The sequence below is a fragment of the Lolium rigidum genome, chromosome 1 (assembly GCF_022539505.1).
Source record: "Lolium rigidum isolate FL_2022 chromosome 1, APGP_CSIRO_Lrig_0.1, whole genome shotgun sequence".
In the NCBI taxonomy this organism is placed as follows: Eukaryota; Viridiplantae; Streptophyta; class Magnoliopsida; order Poales; family Poaceae; genus Lolium; species Lolium rigidum.
In genome coordinates, this window is record NC_061508.1 from 165,487,140 (window position 1) to 165,495,017 (window position 7,878).

The following is a 7,878-nucleotide window of genomic DNA, read 5'->3' on the forward strand; positions in this document are numbered from 1 at the left end:
TTCTAACGTTCGTGCCGTCCGGTTATTCTCTAGAAATAGGTGAACCGACCCATCGAGAGGCATCAGCTGGTCAAAGCGGTTCTGAGCCCTCCACGATAATCAAGGACGCCATGGAAACATCGCCTCCTCATCCTTTTCCTCTAAAAATAAACTAATAGCTCGGATGACCAACCGCCGCGGCCGGAGACGCGGCTTCGATGGTGGCAGGAGAGACACCCGCTGCGGCGTGGCGTCGACAGGCGCTGCAAGCGGTTGAGGATGTATGGCGCAGTGTGGCGCGGTGGAGCCAGTTCCAGGCACTGGAACTTGGCCGGGGTAGGGTGCTGGCGAGGTGCATCCGGCGTGGTTTACGACGTCCGCGTCGACCAGCAGCCGCCGCGGGAGCAGAGCCCCACGCCGCCCTTTGGAGATTCGGCGCTGCCTGGCTCGTCCGCGGCTCCGCTGGATCTCCTAACAACGCCCGGCTCCTTCTAACAGGCAAGATGTTCGTCGTGGCACACGGCGGCGCGGTTGCTCTTTCCCTCCTAACGAGAGATTGATTCTTGGCTTGCAGACTGCGTTGGCTGAGGTGCTTCATATCGACGACAACCCGTTCGCCACCAGTAGAGCGGAGGAGGCGTCACTGTTCTTGCTGAACTTGACCGTGCTGATGGCGATGTCCAGTTCCTCCATCCTGATACTCCCAGCAGCGCGCATGGGAGAAGGTCTGAGCTAGCAGGATTCTTGTGGTCGTACCAGCGATGGGGTCAGAACCGTTAGCAGCGGCCGGCGGTGGTACCTCATTAAATTGGTATGTGCCTCTTTCCTCTCATCTATTTAATTTTGTTTTTCATCTCCTCACATATCTTGATTCGTTCAGGTCTGTTCTGCAGGACCACGGGGAAGATCAGATTCTTGGCGTTCAGGTTGAGGATGTCCTCCTTTCCCAAAAAAATAGTTTGTGTTTATACCTGACAACTCAAACATTTTCACATCTTATTGTTCACGCACTAGGTGAATGCTGATGGAGCAGGTTTTTGTTGGCCTTGCCACGTTTTTCTTCTCTGTTTAATTGTGTTGCAATTTTTCACCCTTGAAGAAGTGAAAGGGAACTTCACGCTGGCTACAAATTAACCCCACAGGCCGAGGACATGTAAATATAAAGGCAAGATGATTATGTGATGTCTTTATTCTGATGCAGAAATCCTTTAGTGCTATGGCTGTAGGTTGGGGATAGTAAATTATGGTAAAAAGATATTTGTAAAAATCCTAGGTGTTTTTTTCTGCATGTCTGGATGGCATCGTCGTGACAAAACGCTTCACTCTGCCTACACTACAATTCCCAGGTGAATAGCTCTTCCCACCGATTTCCTCAGCATGTGCATTTCCTGGCAATCTTTAATGTTTATGCTGCTTGAATAACAATCACATTAGCTGATAAGGTTTTGACCTAACATCTGTATACTAAGTATCTCAAATTTCCTGCTGAATTTGTAATTGTCAATGCACTGGATATATATTCCTTACTGCTCGATGTTTGTTCATGTTCTGAAGTTTCCTTCGTATTGTTTCCAACCTGAACATAAGCAATGTGTATCTCTATGTGGAGGAAGTACCTTGAATCATACTACAACATTTTGACAGAAAAGTGTATTGATGGGGAAGCTTAAGAGTGAGCTCAATAGATGAACGAGTATTATTCTGTCAGTTACTGTCAGCTCAATAGATGAACGAGTATTATTCTATCAGTTACTCGAGGGTTAGGACTAAAACATAATTGTTGCTTCTAACAAGTATTTTCTTACCATCATTTATTATTTTCTTTTGCATCTTCCACATAAGAATTCATTTGATCTGTGAAGACTATTTCTCATATACAACTTTTTCGATAAATATGTGATAAAGCTGCCCTGCTTTGAACTTATAACATAGCTATATAACTTGATTGATTTGGCGGTCACTAGGTGTTTTATAGACATCGTTATGTTGACATGGGGTTTGCTTTTTAATTTGTCAGTTGCTACTAATTTTGCTAAATTCTGCGGTTCTGCTTATCCTTTTCGCAGGGTCTACCATTGATTCATTTCGCGAGCTGCTAAATTATGGGGCAGGGCAGCTGGTGGTACTTCTGATGGTCCTGTCGTTATGACTTATGATTCATACTTTCTATTTGTTGGCTTTGTAGGTACGTGTTGTTTTACTGTGTTCAAGGATGTTGTGATTCAATGGAGGCCTAGATTGATCTGTCGCACGTTGCAGTTCTTGAAGTGTCACTACATGTTGTACATGAACTGTTGTTTTTTTCATGGATTTTATATGCTTTACTAGATGCGCATATGTTGTTATATATCTTACAGGCCAGCTGATAGATGATCTTGCTGATGTCTTCTTGCCCTTCGTCACTGCTACACGTTCTGCATCTTTCGACTGTGCACATGCATGGCGTGGTTTTGAGCGACTCCATGCCTTCGTCAGGTTCTTTTGCCTGGTACGCTGCATCAATCACACCAATAGTCTTCATGTTGTTTGACCAGATGTTCACAGGTACTGGGCCAGCATGTGCACAAGTTGTCATGCTGAAACTGTGCATTCTCTTACTCAGCAGCACGTCCATGCTCTGATTACTGTAGAGATTTGTTTTCTCTCAAATTTTAACTCTCGGAAGAGAGGACCGAAAAGGCGCTGCATAGACTGTATGCAGACTTTCAAATGCTTTAGTCTAATGGAGACACTATTCAAACTGAGAAGAGCCTTAGGCTAACTGTGATTGTGAGTGATGTACCTTAAATTTTTAACTGTAGAAGAGAATTTCTTTCTCCGTTCATTTTTTTTACTTAATTAAAGTAGTTCCCAAATAGTTACTGGTGGTTATGGCATGGCAAGTGTGCTGCTTGGAGCAAAGTAGTCAATCCCCTGTTTTTTGTTCAGTTCTTTGTTTCAGGTTTACTGGGTTGCTTCTGATTTATTTCGTTTCTGCAATTGTGCAGGTCTTCATGGATGGCCTTCTACAAATGCCTATTTCTAGCATTCTCTTGGTCTGAAGGCAGGTTCCAGGCAGATCCGTCATCAGGTTGTTGGGATTTTCAGTGACTACCTATATAATAATATTTACATGTGCGGGAGACGGATGTCATCGCACCATTTCCATCAAACTGTGGTAGCTCATGTACTCTTCTCCTATACGTGTTCTCCTATATATGAGATGACCATCATCTACTATGTGTGGCTAGCATGATATTGATAAGATGTCAAGATGCTTTGTAGTCTGCCATCCTGAAACTTCTGCTACGTTACAGGGTGTTTTAATCAGAATTTCAGACTCCCTTTTTAATATGGCTCCGAAAAATTTGTCATCCATGATTACACCTGACATCTAAAACATAAAAATGCTACTTGGTTGTCATGTCTCAGTACAATCACGTGAACTTTTCTCTAAGGTTAATCTTTAATTTTTATTATTTTATTAATTTTTACCTACACTAATTTCTCGATTTGGATCTATTTTTTCACCTCACGGTAGTTTCTGGAAACCTATTTAGAATGTTAGGCCTCACGGTAGTCAGTCTATAAATCAATTTTTTGTGCTCCTTAAGCTGCGAGTTCTAGCAATATCTAGGTCTAACAATACTTACTAAAGATGCTATGCTGCAGGGAACCTAAGAGAGTAGCAATGCAAACAGCCTTGGTCAAAAAATTTCTCACCTCGAGGGTCTCGACCAAATGTTGTTGTGCGTGTCACACGGATCTGGGAAAACAAGGATCAAGCACAAAATGGGTATGTGTTGGGATTCATTGTCATTGACCAACTGGAGCTTCTTGGGCATTCAAACACTTCGATACTTGATCCAGCTCACCTACAAATGAAGTCCATGCAGTTAGTTTGATGTACTCATTTAATTACCTATCAATGTTTACTCCGCTTTTTCTGCAATGCACCCAACCAGCTTTACCTTTTAGTGTACTGCATGTTCATTTGCTAAGTGAATATTGAGAATCTTGACATGTTGGTATAGCAATATACCTGTTCCAAAAATATCTGATATGAATGACAGGTACAATGCATAAACCCTTAGAGCCAATACAGTAACATACATGTTATTTACTAAACATGTGTGTGCAAATTTGTTGCAGCCTCGGAAACAAAATACCTGACCCAATAGAGACATGCTCTATGCTCTGGCTAAACAACTATTTTGGTAAACATCTCTCCATTCCTATACATTATCTATATAATATTACTCACATAAAACCAATGATTTTCTTTCATGGGAATCTAATAATTAATCCTTGCAACATCTACAGATCCAAACTATCTGTTAATTCAAAGGATATCAAGCCTAACGAGGATAACAAAGAAATAATAGGTCAATTCATGTTTTTTGGAGCAATAACCTATCGTCTCTGTATAATTACTTTTCTTCTATATTCCCAGTTCTTCTCCAACAGCCAATCCACTGAAGACAAACTTCGGTTGATCAAGCGAACCAGTAATAAAATTGAGCATTGCTTCCCATGATACTACAAAGCTTCTGCTCCAAATTACAGCATACAGTACTTCACTAGACGTCAGAGAGAAACTTTTATTCTAGACTAGCACAAATGGCCATGCAGAGTGAAAGAAAAAAAAGTTGATTCAAAACCATCAGCATAACCCAAATTTTGCCCAAAGTCGATCGACCCGTAACCCTAGCCTCAGTTCATCCTTATATCCTATAATCTTTGATTATTTTGATCTACTCTTTTATGCTTCATTGTTATTTTTTTTCATTCAAGCTACTATTAGGAGCAAGGATGAGGGAGACATTATCAAATGAAGGCATTGCAAATCCAAGAGCCTTCAATCTATAACACTGGAGCACACATTTATGGTGCGAAGGACAATTTGAAGGCCAAGAGCCGAAGACTATAATCAAGACACGCAATAAAAAGAGGTGCAATGGAATTACTTTGTAAATGAGAGTTTGTCGTTATGTGTTTGTTAGATGATCGATCCTCGGCTCTAGATGAAACTTGAGAATACATGAATTCAGGGCAAGACTAAAATTTAGTAACTTCTCTGCATCTTTTCGTTGCCTGATAACATGATATATGCACATGTCAGAGCCATCAACAATGGCTCAAAAGCTATGCACTGGCTGGCCATTACTTCTCATAATCAGGAAAACTACAAGGTTTTTTTAATCCAGCTGACCTTTATAAAACCATCCGACGCTCTCAGGGTATGTATATCACTTTCCATAGTTTGTAATTCTGAATCATCAACAACAGTGGGTCAAGAGAAGGAAGATATCTTACAGGAGCAAAAGCAGGTGTGAACTGCAGCAGAATTCGTTCGAATTGACCACCAATTTCCTGACCTTAAATGTACACAAAGATGAGCACACCATTCAGGGTAACAGACTGTACTTCAGCGATTGGAAAAAATTATATGCTCAGTTTGGCCGAACACAGCAATCAAGAGCGCAATGCACAACAGCGATGGCCAGCAAGCGGAGCAGGTGCGGCTGCTCGCGCGGCGGCACCAACAGATGCGTAGGTCCGCACAAGCCTCAAGCTTGGCTGTTGTCGCGGCTATGTCGAGAGGTCGTAGTCTCCGGGGCTAGGAACCTCTGTTCTCCAGAATCTCTCTCGATCTCTCCCTTATCTTTCCCTCAAAGCAGCAGCCGACCACCCCTCTCCTCTCATTTCAGTTGGATATTTTTCAGATAAACAAGGAAGAACGACATACCATGCACTGATAGACCAGCTCGCATCCAATCCTTGGATTCAGTGTCATGTGGAGTCAACGCGGCGTGGCCGACGGCCACCATGTGCCTGCGCTGGTAGCTGCCTCCGCCAGTTCCTCACGGTCGGCGAGCGTTCGCCTCGGGAGCTAGGCCTGATCGGCGACACCGACCGACTGGATCCTAGCCTGCGGCAAAGCTCCATCGTTGTACTAGGCGACAACAGATGTGATCAGCTCCCCCTCCTCTCTACAGCCCGCCATTCGCTGCTTTGGTCGGTGGTGACACCTGCTCTATCCTTTCTTTACCGTGTCACTGGCAGTTTTAGAAGAAAAACAAATGGCTGTAAAATTGATAAATCACATATGGATCAAATCCGCTAGCAAAGCCCATCTACCTAGCCCGCCAATGTTACCAGCAAATCGATCCAGCACCCAAAAAGGCCAGATAACATTGTGCCTATACCTTTCACACAAAACAAATTGTAGACTTAAAATTTTAAAGCAGCCCATCTAGCCATCCTTCGTTCCTTTTATTTTTGATACATCTCGATCCTAAAAAAAATGATAACTCGATTTACTACATTTCTCTGCAGTTACTTTTCAAGCCAGCCACTGTACAACTCATCAAACAAATATTTAGAAGCCATCGACGATGAATACCAGATATATACCACGACATAACATTTTTCACAATAAACTCTAGCACTAAGAAAATAAAGTTAGCCTATCATACACCACATCCACAGTTATTAAAAATTGCCCCTCTAGCATCATCTATAATACGAGCCGTCAAGATTTGACAAGTAGGCTCATAGAAAATTTTTATCATCACGAGCGCGGCGTGTCGGCGCGACTATTAGTGAACTGAAAATTCTCGAGAAATACTGCTTGCGTGATCTTTACTTATATATATAGGAGGCAGCTGCTCTTTTCAGTTCAATAGTAGTACAGGTTCGTAAATACTCTTCCGCCTTTGTTTTCATCAACGATGGTGAATATTACTTTCTGACCCTTGCTGATATCACCGTGCACATCGAAAAACACATACACATTCGCGCACGCGCGAAACTATTGAAACCAAGACAATATCTCCTCTACTTTGACCAACATGAACAATCAACCTACTATACACTGTACTAGGTCTCCACTTCAGCCAACTGATAAATATAGATATCCTCTGACTGTGACTCTTCCCATGGAACTTCGGTGCAGTACAATGCACCGTTAACCAGACAGTTCAGCTAAAAATAAAGGGCTTGTTTGGTTTTCGCCCAGAGTTGCCCCGCCAAGACACGGGCCAGCCAATATTTTGGCGAAGCTTTTCGTCGCCCACGATTTGGCCAACTGCGGGCGTAAATTTGTACTACAGAGGAGAAGCCGGCGTGGGCACGCCAAATAATTGGCTTCCATCCAAACGATGACCAGCAACTTAGTCAACGCCAATTTTTTGGTTTGGCAGCCTGGGGCTTTCATCCAAACAGACCCAAAAGGCCTACCCTGCAACCTAAACAGCCCTAGAGTAATCGAACACATCACAATCCCGTTTGCACTGGTAGATGAGCACCAATCTGAACCAAACGATGGCATCTCAACCATGGGAAACACCATAACCATCTACAAGTGTTCGGTATGGTGCGAACCCACCAAAGGATACCGGCCTCACTCAGCATCAAAGCACTACCAGCATATCTAACAAATCTGACAGAAATTTTCGCTGGCGCGGAACACGGATGCCCATTGCTTGAAGTTTCGGTGACAATCGAGCAAGAAGCCATCTAACATGCAACAAGAAGAATATCGTCTTCTAAAAAATGCTACCGCAACAGTTTTAACCTTCCATGTAAAGGCTTACCAATGTAATCCATGTATGCCCTCTCATGTACCCTCCTTTTATTGTACTTCCTCCTATGTACAACCTCACCTTGCATATCTCTATGATATAAATAAATCCACCATAAACATCGGTCTCTTCTTTTTATATTAATCTACAGTTTCTCTCCTATATCACCATCAACATTCGTTTCCAAACCATACAAGTCACCAACAATATAATCTTTCTACCACACAATAGACAGTACGGGCGCGGCGTGCGCCGCGCCTCACACTTCCTAGTGAAGTTTATGAGAAGTTTGGTGTGAAGGAAGTTTTCAAGGGTCAAGAGAGGAGGATGATAT

The 7,878-nt window shown here is 42.8% G+C and overlaps 1 long non-coding RNA gene across 8 annotated transcripts; it reads left to right on the plus strand.

The window, feature by feature from the left end:
- Positions 1-456: 456 nt before the first annotated feature.
- On the plus strand, positions 457-5,040 carry LOC124684411. 8 transcript variants are annotated; one of them, XR_006997021.1, is made up of 7 exons: positions 457-790; positions 860-1,325; positions 2,046-2,467; positions 2,967-3,049; positions 3,631-3,853; positions 4,111-4,175; positions 4,753-5,040. It is a non-coding gene; the product is annotated as an uncharacterized LOC124684411 (long non-coding RNA). The 8 variants fall into 8 exon arrangements; XR_006997019.1 differs by having other exon boundaries at positions 3,631-3,754; XR_006997013.1 differs by having other exon boundaries at positions 2,046-2,164; positions 2,337-2,467; positions 3,631-4,175.
- The last annotated feature ends 2,838 nt before the right edge of the window (positions 5,041-7,878 follow it).